The sequence below is a fragment of the Panicum virgatum genome, chromosome 9N, assembly GCF_016808335.1.
Source record: "Panicum virgatum strain AP13 chromosome 9N, P.virgatum_v5, whole genome shotgun sequence".
NCBI classification, from domain to species: Eukaryota; Viridiplantae; Streptophyta; class Magnoliopsida; order Poales; family Poaceae; genus Panicum; species Panicum virgatum.
Genome location: NC_053153.1, coordinates 72452751 through 72464059, shown reverse-complemented (window position 1 = coordinate 72464059; position 11309 = coordinate 72452751). Strand labels below are relative to the sequence as shown.

General features: G+C 44.9%; 1 pseudogene across 1 annotated transcript; it reads right to left on the bottom strand.

The window, feature by feature from the left end:
- Nucleotides 1-4314: 4314 nt before the first annotated feature.
- LOC120687215 lies at nt 4315-11102 on the bottom strand (annotated as a pseudogene). The gene is made up of 8 exons (XR_005680657.1): nt 10729-11102; nt 9099-9440; nt 8594-8850; nt 8061-8202; nt 7580-7951; nt 7337-7468; nt 6582-6710; nt 4315-6495 (listed from the first exon to the last, which is right to left on the bottom strand). The product of XR_005680657.1 is annotated as an uncharacterized LOC120687215 (transcript).
- Nucleotides 11103-11309: the final 207 nt, after the last annotated feature.

Below are 11309 nucleotides of genomic sequence, written 5' to 3'. Positions count from 1 at the left end.
GCTGGGCTGGGTCGATCTCTGGCGCGGCGTTTTGCTCTGCAACGTGTGCGACGGAGAACGGGCTCTGCGTTACATTCAGTTCCCCAACCCGTTGGTGGCAACATGCACAAGCATCTAATGAGTTCTCCACGGGAGGTTCGGGATGTCACCTTCACCAATGGCTTCATCAGGCTAATCAAGATAGAGGAACGAACCATAATACCAGTTGCTCCTGACATGCCATCCAGATCCAATGACCCAAGGAACGGAGCAGCTGCTGCTTCCTTGGAGCTGGAGAACACTATGGCCACCTGCACCACGGAGTCCTACGCACCGGACGCGGCTGGGCTGCCGTCACATGGACTCGAAAGGTTGCCTCGGATTGTTGGAGCAAGGGCTGCGAGGCCTATGTTAATATGGAAGCTCCATCTCGCGGGCGTTGAGGCAGAGCCACACTCAGGTTTAGCATTGGAAGACCTGGTAGTCGTGTGCCTTATGTGAAGTGTGCATGGAGAGGATGCTTTTTATCTGATGGCCAAGGAAGGTTCCAAGAAGAAAAATGCATGGGCGATCTCAGTCAACATGAGAGATAACACGTTGGATGGGGCGGCCTCCTCCGAAGGAAGAGAATTTTTTTTGCCCTATCCAAGTACCTGGATTTGACTCGGTACCGCAATTTTAAGTTCTGGTCTTTAAATGGGACCTTTGTGAACTTATGCCTATGGGTGCATTGTAGTTGCAGATGGTTACCAGATCCAAGAGAGGGAGGACTCCATGAATGACCCAAACAACACTATGGTGGGTAACACTTCTTCTTTTTGGGTTCTGTAAGGAGTTGGCGCACCTCAATTTCCACCATTTCGTTGTGACAGGTCCTTGTGGAGGGGTTAGCAGGTTCCCTTGTTTCTGCGGACCAGCTGAAGGGCATCCTTGAAATGTTTGGAGAACTTTGTTATGTAAAGTTTCATGTGAAAGAGGGATACAGTCTAGTCCAATTGGTAGGAAGGGTCTCAGTTTTTCATGGAGCAGTAGCAAACTGAACCTATACCATATTATTCTTTCTGTATTTCTTGTGGTGGTATATTTATTTTCCCCAAACCATCAGTTCAACTAAATTCTTCTTTGCAGCCACCCAAGCGGAGGTTGAGTGAGCGTAGTAGCACCAACTACCATCCATATCAACGCCTCTACGGAATTCACAGTTACAAGAAGATTGCAGCACGGCGCACTAATGATTAGTTTTTTTTTTTTTGAGAAACCGGGATAGTTTTTCATTCAAAGTTTTGGTGATTACAGCTCATACAAAGACACCCTTGATAAAAATAAAAAATACATTCAGGTCCTTGTAACCCTCTCCCGGTGTTCCTCGCCACTGACGACCGGAATCCATGGCCTGGAGCCGATCCCCCTACCGGCGAAGAGACAAAACTTTTAATCGCCGTCTTGAGTAGCACATCAATGACATGCTTTCTTGGCACTGAACGCCCCGGCTTCCAAAGATGGCCGATGGCCATCGCAACGCCAGCCTTTGAGAAATCTGACACCCCAGTGGCCGCCAGAACTCGCAGCACGCCGGCCGACGGAGCACCCAACAGGGGAGCTGAACCACCAACGCAGGTGGTAGGCAGAAACCAACCCGGTTTCATCGAGTCGGTAGATACAAACCTCCAAAAGAAGACTCCTTGGAGGTACAGAAATCCGGTGAAAACAAAACCGGCAAAAGCATCTAAACTCCTCCAGCCAGGTATGTTGTAGGAAACGGATTCAGCGCCTCTCTTGACAAGAAAATTACAGAGACCCCAAAGAAGCACACAGGAGATTTGAACCTCGACGCAGACGAAGGATAACAGAAAAGAAATCGCCAAAGTCAAACCCCCAACAAAAGAGAGCCTCGATGTACATCTCTCGCTCAGGAAGCACCACTGTAATCCAGCCCCCAACAACAAATCCCATACCAGAGAAGCTTGGCAAAAGATCCAACCTAACCCTAGCTCGACTAGATCTGAGAGAAAACTAAGTTCTCCAAATCCATCGAGTACAGACCACTGCAACTCGCCACTGGCGTCGAAGAACTCACCAGCGAGGCAGAGAAGGAGCTGCAGGCACTTATTCCACAGCAGCAGCATCGCCTCCGCCCTGCGACCACCACCGATTGGAACTAAACTACCCTTAGTAGATAGTATATACCACGGCAACCTCAATCCCCGTTCCCCATCCTCTCCGGCGCCAAATCGGCCACCGGATTGGAGGGGGAACGGAGGAAATCGGCGCCGGAAGCTTGTCGCCTGCTTTTCGCCTCTTCGCACCTGTAGCAGCGGAAGGAACGAGAAGTTGCTACTCTTTTCACTAATGATTAGTGAATACACAGCACCAGTGGCAGCACCAACCCATTGCGGCGACCTGAATTTGGCTGGGCCGCAGCGCCTCCACCTGCTAAGTGGCACCAATCCACTTAACTTTTGATGAGGCCCGTTGGGCGCTCTCACAGGGGCCCCAAATAGGTGGGGTCTCCAAGCCTAGATATTGGTATAGTAGGTCTGTCCGTCCATGACACTTAGCACTTAGCACGGTCCGTCAGATACTCAGGTATTTTGAAGATTAGCCGTCCAACTTATTGGTGCTTTGATAAAAATCAGTTGATAAGTCAATAATAAAATACTCGAACCAAGGTGTAAGTAATCACTTATATCATTGCTCCTTTTCAAAGATTAAAAATAAAAACATCTCATAGGTTTAATTAGTGGTTAGATTAATCAACAATAGCTTAAATGTTTTATTTGTTTTATAATCTGGTAATTATACCCGCCCTAGTGGTTTAATTAGTGATTAGATTAATTCGAAAGCGTTAAGGGGCGCGTGGAGGCTTCACCCATTTCTAAAAATAGCTCTATTCTCAGGAGCGAGTAATGACGTCACCCGCCCTAAAAATTCTTTTCTAGGGGCGGGTCAGGTGCTACAGTAGCCCCGCTTCCTTTGTAGGAGCGGGTTATATTTTGACTGCCTTTAGAAAAAAAATTCCTACAAATTGTTTTTGCAGTAGTGAAAGTTATTCTAAAATGTATAAGAAGAGACAAAAAATACAATGATCCGCTCAATCTTAATTAGTAGTATTAGACCAAATATTTTTTACAAAATTTTAGGGCCCCCAATTGCATTTCGCACCAAGGCCCCAAATTTCTGAAGACGGCCCGCTTTTGATGAACTGATGCTGAAAAATTCAGTGTCATGGGAGCCCAACACGTTTCTTGTGTTTACGCGGTAGCACTGGATAGTACTATCTAGTAGCACTATTGTGTGCTTGTATGACCTTGTTTTTACAGTTTTAATCTACCGTGCTAGCCTCTGCTCTTCACGAAACAGAGTGCCGCCTGTGGACTGGGCTCGGTGTTGCTAGGTGCTGCTTGCCCGGTGGGTCACTTGGTCTGTCGTCTGCGGGATTTCGAGCATGAGATTTATTTGTCAATGTAAACAAGGAAAGAATTACAGTTGTCTGAATTCGTCAGGTTTGCAGAATCGTCGCTGACTTGGTGGCAGTTCGATCAGCTGCTACGTCAGGCATGCATGCATCGGAGTGGAGGAGCAAATAAAAGACCAGACCCTGTCACTGTAACTACGCATGGATTGTGGTAAACACTTACTACACGGTAACTGTCAGAAAAACCAGATATACTGATGCTCGATTGACAAATCAGGTACTGTCTTGAAGTGTTCGTGACGACGCTGAATAGAAATTCCGTGTTTCTTCCCTTGGATATGTTTGTGGCAGACTTGCTTGAATGCAGAAATATGTCGGCCTTTCTTAATATTAACTTCCGGGGATATATTTCATATGCGTGGTGGGTCTCGTGAACGTGAATGGATTAAGGATGGACGCCTGCTCCGTCCAAACTCAGGAGAAGAGTAATGTTTAGGCATCTCTGGAATGCGACCCCAACGGCAAATAATTGTAGCAGTTTGGTTTTCTCAAAGTTTAATCAAACCAAACCCGGCTCTCGAATGATGATGCATCTAGGATGAACGCTGACCAGCTAACACGTTGTCAAGTTAGCAAGACTAAGGAGCCAATCATGAACCAAGCAATACAAAGGGGTGGTAAAGGGCCCAACATTTTGAACTAGAAAATTTAAGGATCGGGCCCTAAAAGGGCCGGGCTCTAAACATATGTATTTTTGAACTAAAAATTTTAAGGGCTTTATTGGACTGTGAAGAGGCCATTAGGGCCATGGCCCATTACCACCCCTAAATACAAGGGATTAGATATTGGAATTCAAGAGGCAGATGGATCGCCCCATTCGCTAGCTTTTCATAAACACAAGGAGAACAAACGAACATGCAGACAGAAACTAAGAAAATTCTGAACATCCTTTATTCATTCGGATAATACAAATCATTAACGAAGTGTAGTGAGAGCCATAGTAGCAGAAACGGAGGAGCGCGTCTGTCACAGTTTTCTTTATCTACATAAACGAAAATATACCATTATCTTTCGAGAACAGATTATACTCCTTCACATCTGCTTGCTCCCTTGAGCAAAGCTGACCTTGAACCTGAACCAATGGCGTCCTTGCAGCCAACTCTCTGTTCTTATCATCTTTAGATGATGGTGTTACAGGCGAAGCTATTGGCAGGTTGAACTGGAACAGGGAGAAGGACGCGTCTGTGTCCTGTGATTTGTTCTTGTCTTCCGGGAGATCCTTTAGGCCCGAGTTGATCTTGTCTTCTCGGAGATCCTTGCCTGATGGCGCCATCAACTTTGAAGGGTAGCTCTCTACATTCGTGTCTCTATAAGCATGACCAGCAATATGCTGAGGTCCATTTTGAAAAGGCAGTGATGGAGGCATGGCTCTGAAGCTGGCTGCATCCTTGTGGATAGGCTCTGGAGGCATATGACTAAAGGCAGGAGCCAGGTAAGGATTTACACTGCTGTACTGGACTGGATAATCAACAAAATGGTTACCAGGTGCTCTGAAAAAGAGCGGACTAGGATATAAGTGGGTAGTCCGGGCATAATGGAAGTTTCCATTTGTTTGAGCAGCCAAAGAACAGTTGTGAAGCCCCACTGTTGCCGGCGAATATGGAGTTGCATGCAAGCTTTGGTGATGCAGTAGCTGATCCTGGAGAGGGGATTTGTTGAATCCAAATCTATCATTGTGAGCCAGGCGTGTGGCTTTCGGTTGGTATTCTATGAAACCATTTCCTGCACATGCCTCAAACAATGACCGTGATGTAGTTCTTGACGATGGAGTGCCTTCAGTGCTCTTTGTTCTGTCTGGGGATTCCTCTGATTCAGATGAAGACGATTCCAGATTTTGAGCACTCGAAGATGTCATGCTGCTGGAGCTGCTATCCCTATCTCCCTCGCTCAGACATGAAGAGGAGCTATCAGAACCAGCAGAGTTCGTCATCAGCTCTTCATCATTCCTGGAACCTTCATCATTTCCAGGGTAACAGTTTCGTTTATTCAACGTAAGGGTACCATCACAAGCGGCAGCTTGACTTCTCTCAGTGATTGCACACGGCTGATCTGATTTACAAACATCTCTGGAACTTCCAGAAGCTAGAGGCTGTGATTCACATCCTGCACCAAGCTTTTGACATCCACTGGTATCACAACCCACAGGTTTTAGTGTATCGATACTGTTAACATGATCCGTGTTTTCTAAATTAGTCTTCTTTCGAGCATCCATGGGCTCCCATACTTGCTTTGGAATAGCATTTTTCTGTGTACTGCCAATACCGGGTTCCTTTCGAAACTACAAAGCTGTCCAACGGATAGCATCTGCGGTACTGGGCCCTAGGCTTATCAACTCCTGATTTCCTTGCCATCTTCATCTCCCTACCAGATCTTGCTGTAGACAAAAAACAATTATCCACAACCCCGCAGTCTTCCTGATGGCCACAGCTGCAAGAATTGTATGCATGCCTATCTCTTGTTCTATTATTTGTAGTGGATGCTGCGTTGCAACTTCTATCACTACTTCTTGTTCTTTCCCTCGACTGCCACTGTAAATCACCAATCCTTCCAGATTCATCTTGGCAGTCATCATACCAACAGGACTGATCTTGAGTAAAATCCTCTCTCAATCTTGGACTTCGTTTTGAACATTTAGATTGCTCTGAGGTGCAAAGGTCACTGCAATCCATCAGACCAAATTCTGCCGCTGCATTGCAGTGGGAGCTGTTTTCTCCATTAATTTCCATAGACGAAGATTGATCGATACTGCTGTCTGGAGAGCACAGATCCAAAACTTCAGCATTATCTTCCTCTTCAGTAGCTGAATCTCTTGAGTCAAGAGTATTAGCCGAATCATCATTGGTAGACGTTGAGGAGTTGCTTAGAGTTGAAGATGAAACATCATCTGGTGACTTTGGTTCGACTAGTCTTTTCCCTTTATTTTCCTTTTCTTTCAGCCTTTCTTTTCTCCTGAGCTTCTTTTCTCTCTCTCTTGTTCTCCTCTTCATCCTGCGTTCTTGTTCTTCACGCTTCTCTTTCTCCTCTTCCTCAAGAAGTTTGTTCTGCAATAAGAGCACCCACGGTTGATGTTCGTTCACATATATTATCTAGTCAAACTTTTCTATATTTTATCTAGAGGTCTAATTACCTGTTTTTCCAAAGTAACGATTTCTTTGCATGCTATATGAACTCGCTCTTCCAAAAGTTTTAGTGCAAGAGACACAAAAACACTATGTGCATTCTGCTGCGCTGTACCTTCTCTGAAGGCCTTCTCAACCTGCAACAAAATCGATAATAACGCTTAATACTTGGAGAAATTGGAGTATAAATGCTCAAATTTTCTAAGAAACGTTAACAGATCCTTATTAGATGATGTTGACTACAGTACATGCTTATAGCATTACAGGAAGAAAGAAAAGGCCATGTCTTAAAGCCAAACAATGCAGAAACTATAGATAAATAAAGTGGCAATCAAGCATACTGTAAGATGATTAGATAAAAATATCCGGAAACAATCCAGGGTAATAATCACAAAGAAAATCTTCCATTGGTGAACCTTAGGTAAAGAAGGGGGGTGCCAGAAAGAATATGCTATTTGACAGAAAAATAATTAATGTTTTTAAACATCACTAAATACGATGGGATACACAAGATAGAAGTCTTCATGCAGGAAGCATAGAAACTGATAAGTTAGAATACTTTTTTCGCAGTCACATTCAGAGGATAATATATATTAATGAACTGGTTTAACAGGAGGCTGTGAGCTTGAATATACAACTAAGCCATTTTAATTGTGAGCTGAGGTTCAGGTCTTCAGGAATTAAAAAACGAAGTCATTTTCCTTTCTTCATGTTGAATCATTACATCAAGTACAACTATTCTAGTGACTTTTTTGGTCAATACCTGTTCTTTGAATATCACAGCAGCAGCGTCCAAAAGAAATTCTCTTGCCAGTTCAGGGCTCTTGGCATGCTTCTGTGGATGGGAGCCATCGCCATCAAAATCATTTCCATCCCTATCCATGGCATCATCTTCCTGTCCATTTTTTCATCAATCAGAAAAAATCTTTTAACACCAATAACGAACACCCTATTTATGTCTATCTGAGTTAAAGATATAAACCGCAATAAAGGGCAAGTGACGTACATCCTCTTCCTCGGCCTCTTCAGCATGCTCAAAGAAATTTCTAATACTTTCACCCTTTGTCATTGTAACAAAGCCATCAGCCACCAGAAGCCTGTGGTGCACACATGATTGACCCTTCAATGCATGTGCTTTTACACACTGCTCTGTGTAGTCACCATCAAGCTTCCAAGCTCGTAGAGTTATGAAGTAGTCCTCAAACTGATCAAGATTAATTCCATTTCTGTGGACTTGTGCATTCATCCCAACATCTTCAAAGCCAAAAATATCAGATTCTCCTTCATCTGTCCCAATGGCCCACTCAAAGTGATCATAAGATCCATCTGGCTCTGATAAGCACTGGCGCCAATCAACTATGACTGCATCCTCAAATACCTGAAAATCAGAGAGGTCAGATTTGACTCTCATAGGAAATGTACTTCAGGAACCAAGGACCCAAATGGAAATTATATTGGTGAAGTGGATTTTTGGAAAGCACCCTGACCTCACATTGAAAAGCAGTATCTGTAACACAGAACCAACTGGTGCAGCGTGGTTCCCTTCGCATGCGCTTCAATTCCTTCAGCTCCTTGAATTCACGGATAACATTCCTTCGGCACTCTCGGCAAAATCTCTTGCTATCAAATCTGTTCACAAATTTCCTCCAAACTGTTAACAAAACTTAACATGATCTATTGGCTGTTGCTAGAGAAATCTCAGCAGATAGCAGACTAGTAGGAAAAAGTTACTCCAACGTCCACGGAACAAGATAAAACCAATCGGTAATATTGTAAAACCATCAGGCTCTTACCCTATATGTAATAACAGATACTATTGTTCATGCTTTAGTAAAGATTATCCAAGAATTCATATTTCAACTTCCCATCAATCTCCAGTGCGACTCAGAGCAGCTTGGGAGTACTAGTAAGGTTCCTTCTATAGAAATCTTTCATTTGGCAGGCACAAGCCTTCAGCTTGTTATAAACTCACTAGTCGACTTAATTTGTTTTTGTTCATAATTTGAATGCCTATGCTCACCTGTACATAAGTTTTTCAATGAAATCTTCCTCCTTCATCCGAAGAAGAGATGATCTAGTTTCTTCACCTAGTGCTGACCAGAAATCCACCAGTGTATCACATGAAAGGTGGGCAGTGTGCAGAGCACACATTTCTCTTGTACCATGCCCCCTATAATTAATCATCCCTTGGCTAATCCATCCTCTGCCACCTGCACCACAGGCATCAGGATAAAGCATTCCCCGTTCCCTTTCTCTTGCTCGTGCATTGTCAAATACCTGATCAAATTAAAATGCCAAATACATTAGGCCATTAGAGGGTAAACCAAAGCTATCCTGATCTAGAACTTAAACTTCAGAGTAAACACCATGATCATGATTTACTAATTACTTCACAAGTTCACATAAAGTAACACAAAGGTTCAATGCACAAAACTTAAAAAAATATGTATCAATTATATCATCACTGAAAAGAGCACAAATAGAAAATAAGAAGCCCAGTTTCATGCAGTATAATTCACACTTACATTCTGAAGCACCCGTAGTGACTTCGCTTTTATAAAGCAGTCAAGAAGTGTAAGGACGCCATCCTTTGTGGTTGATAGACCTCCCCAAGGAAGAACTGATGGGTCCTGAGCCCCGTCTTGTTCCCCTTGTGGAATCCTTGACTCAATTGTTGTGCTGAGTAGACCAATATCTGAAGCTTCTTGCTGCAGTGACTTCCCATAGATAACTATTTGTGTGAAACTTTCCAGAAGCAGCCCATTGCACCTTGAGCAGTAGAAATTCTTGCGTGCTTGTTCAATGAGAGTTTGCTTATCCAATTTGAGGAGCTCCTGCCGTGCTTGAGGAGGCAAGTCATTCCAGAACTGGAAAAAAATATCAATTCACAGCCTAAAGCAATTAGCTACCTTTTTTTGGCAATAAAGCTATCAGGTACATTTCCCTAACTTCAATTGCCAAGATCAAGCAAAAGACTACTCAAATAGGCATTCTGGTTTCTTTCCAATTCAGATTTTAAAGTTACTGGCGGATAACATCCAGTAGAATGTGGTCAATGACAAACACCCTGACACACAGCTTACTACAGAATAACGATCACTCAATGCTAATCAAGAGAAATACAACATAACATTTACATGCTCAAATCAAGGTGACTGTGCAGCAAGGCAGTTGTAAGGCAGATGCAAGTTCACCAAAAACAACATGGCACAAACCTGGAAGACTATGGAACATGTGACAATGCTAAAATGGAATAAAAGAAAGCAAGTTTCATTATTTGAATACAATACCAGCTATATCCAAACTGATTTGAATTGCAGCAAAACCTGCTACAATGGAAGAAAACAATATGAAGTGCTAAGATTTAAAGAGCAAAGACTTGATGATTTTTGTTGAAATGACACAGATTCATCACAACCTGAAGTTTTCGTTTCATAGCTATTTGATGAAAGTTTTTGAATCATGCACTCCTCTTTGACGCTACAGTTTGTTTTTCTAATTCTCAGTACCATTTGTATTTTATCTCACCAGCATTTTACATATTAGGTATCATTGAATGACGGCAGAGCTTTACAGGCCACTAAAATTAAACATCAGGATGGACCTTAAACCAGTAGGCTAACTTTCTCATCAAACCTCAAATCAAGTGCCTCTATCTTTCAAAACGAGCAGTCGCTAAATCAAAACAGCGCAGAGCAGAATGAGAATCCCAGCCTAGCATAGTAGCATTTTCCCCTCACGTTCAGGTACGAAACCAAAAGTGCAGCTATGTTGTCCAATCACCATCTAGCAATGCACTACATCATTAATGCAAAGACAGTACAAATGAACTGCTAAAAAAGTCAATAAGACATATGCTTATCTGAGAAGTAGCAAACGTAACCCGATTGAACTCCGCCACCGGAATTCACCGCAAAAATGAACCCTCGAGATCATAAAAAAAACAGCAGGCAATTTCCTTAATCGAGTCCCCAAAACACCATCCACATGCAGTTTTTGGTGAGCAGAGAGCAGCCAATCAAGGCAGACGGAAGCAGGGCACCCAGCTCCGTCCCAGAAACTACGCGGCGGGCACAAGCACCGACCAACCCCCGATCCCCCCATCACCCGGATCGAACCCAGCTTACGACCGGAGCAGCGCGCACGCGACGGTACCTTCTGGAGGCGATCGAACGTGATCTCGTCCCGCCGCCGCGACCAGATCCCCGATCCCGATGCGGACGGCACCCCCGGCATCGCGTCGCCCCCCTCGCCGCCGTGTTCAACTCAGCAAGGTCCTCCCGCCCGCTCCGTGGCGCATCCAATTCCCGCCGCCGAAGACGACGACTCCGCCTGCGGCCCTCGGAGGATGCGGCGGCGGCGGGGTCCCCCGAGCTGCGGCCGGGTCGGATCGACCGCGGCGGAGACGCGCGGCGACAGCCGAGAGGGCTTCAGCGAGACCGGGAGAAGGCGGCGATGCGACGCGAGGCGAGGCGATGCGGAGTAAAAGGAGGGAGGGGGAGGATGGCGAGGAGGGGGACAAGGATGAAATGGGGGGGGGGGGGGGGGGGGGGGGAGGGAACGCGACGACGCCGTACGCGTTTTTAACCGTCGCGGTTAGCGGGCTCGGAACAGCGCGGTGGCGCGGCCTCTGGTTTGATGGATGGGTTCTTCTAGTTGTTGAGGCGCCGGGGATTTTAACGGGGGCCTCCGAGGTAAATTTCGAGCTGCGGCGCACGGCGCGGGCGGCGTCAAAA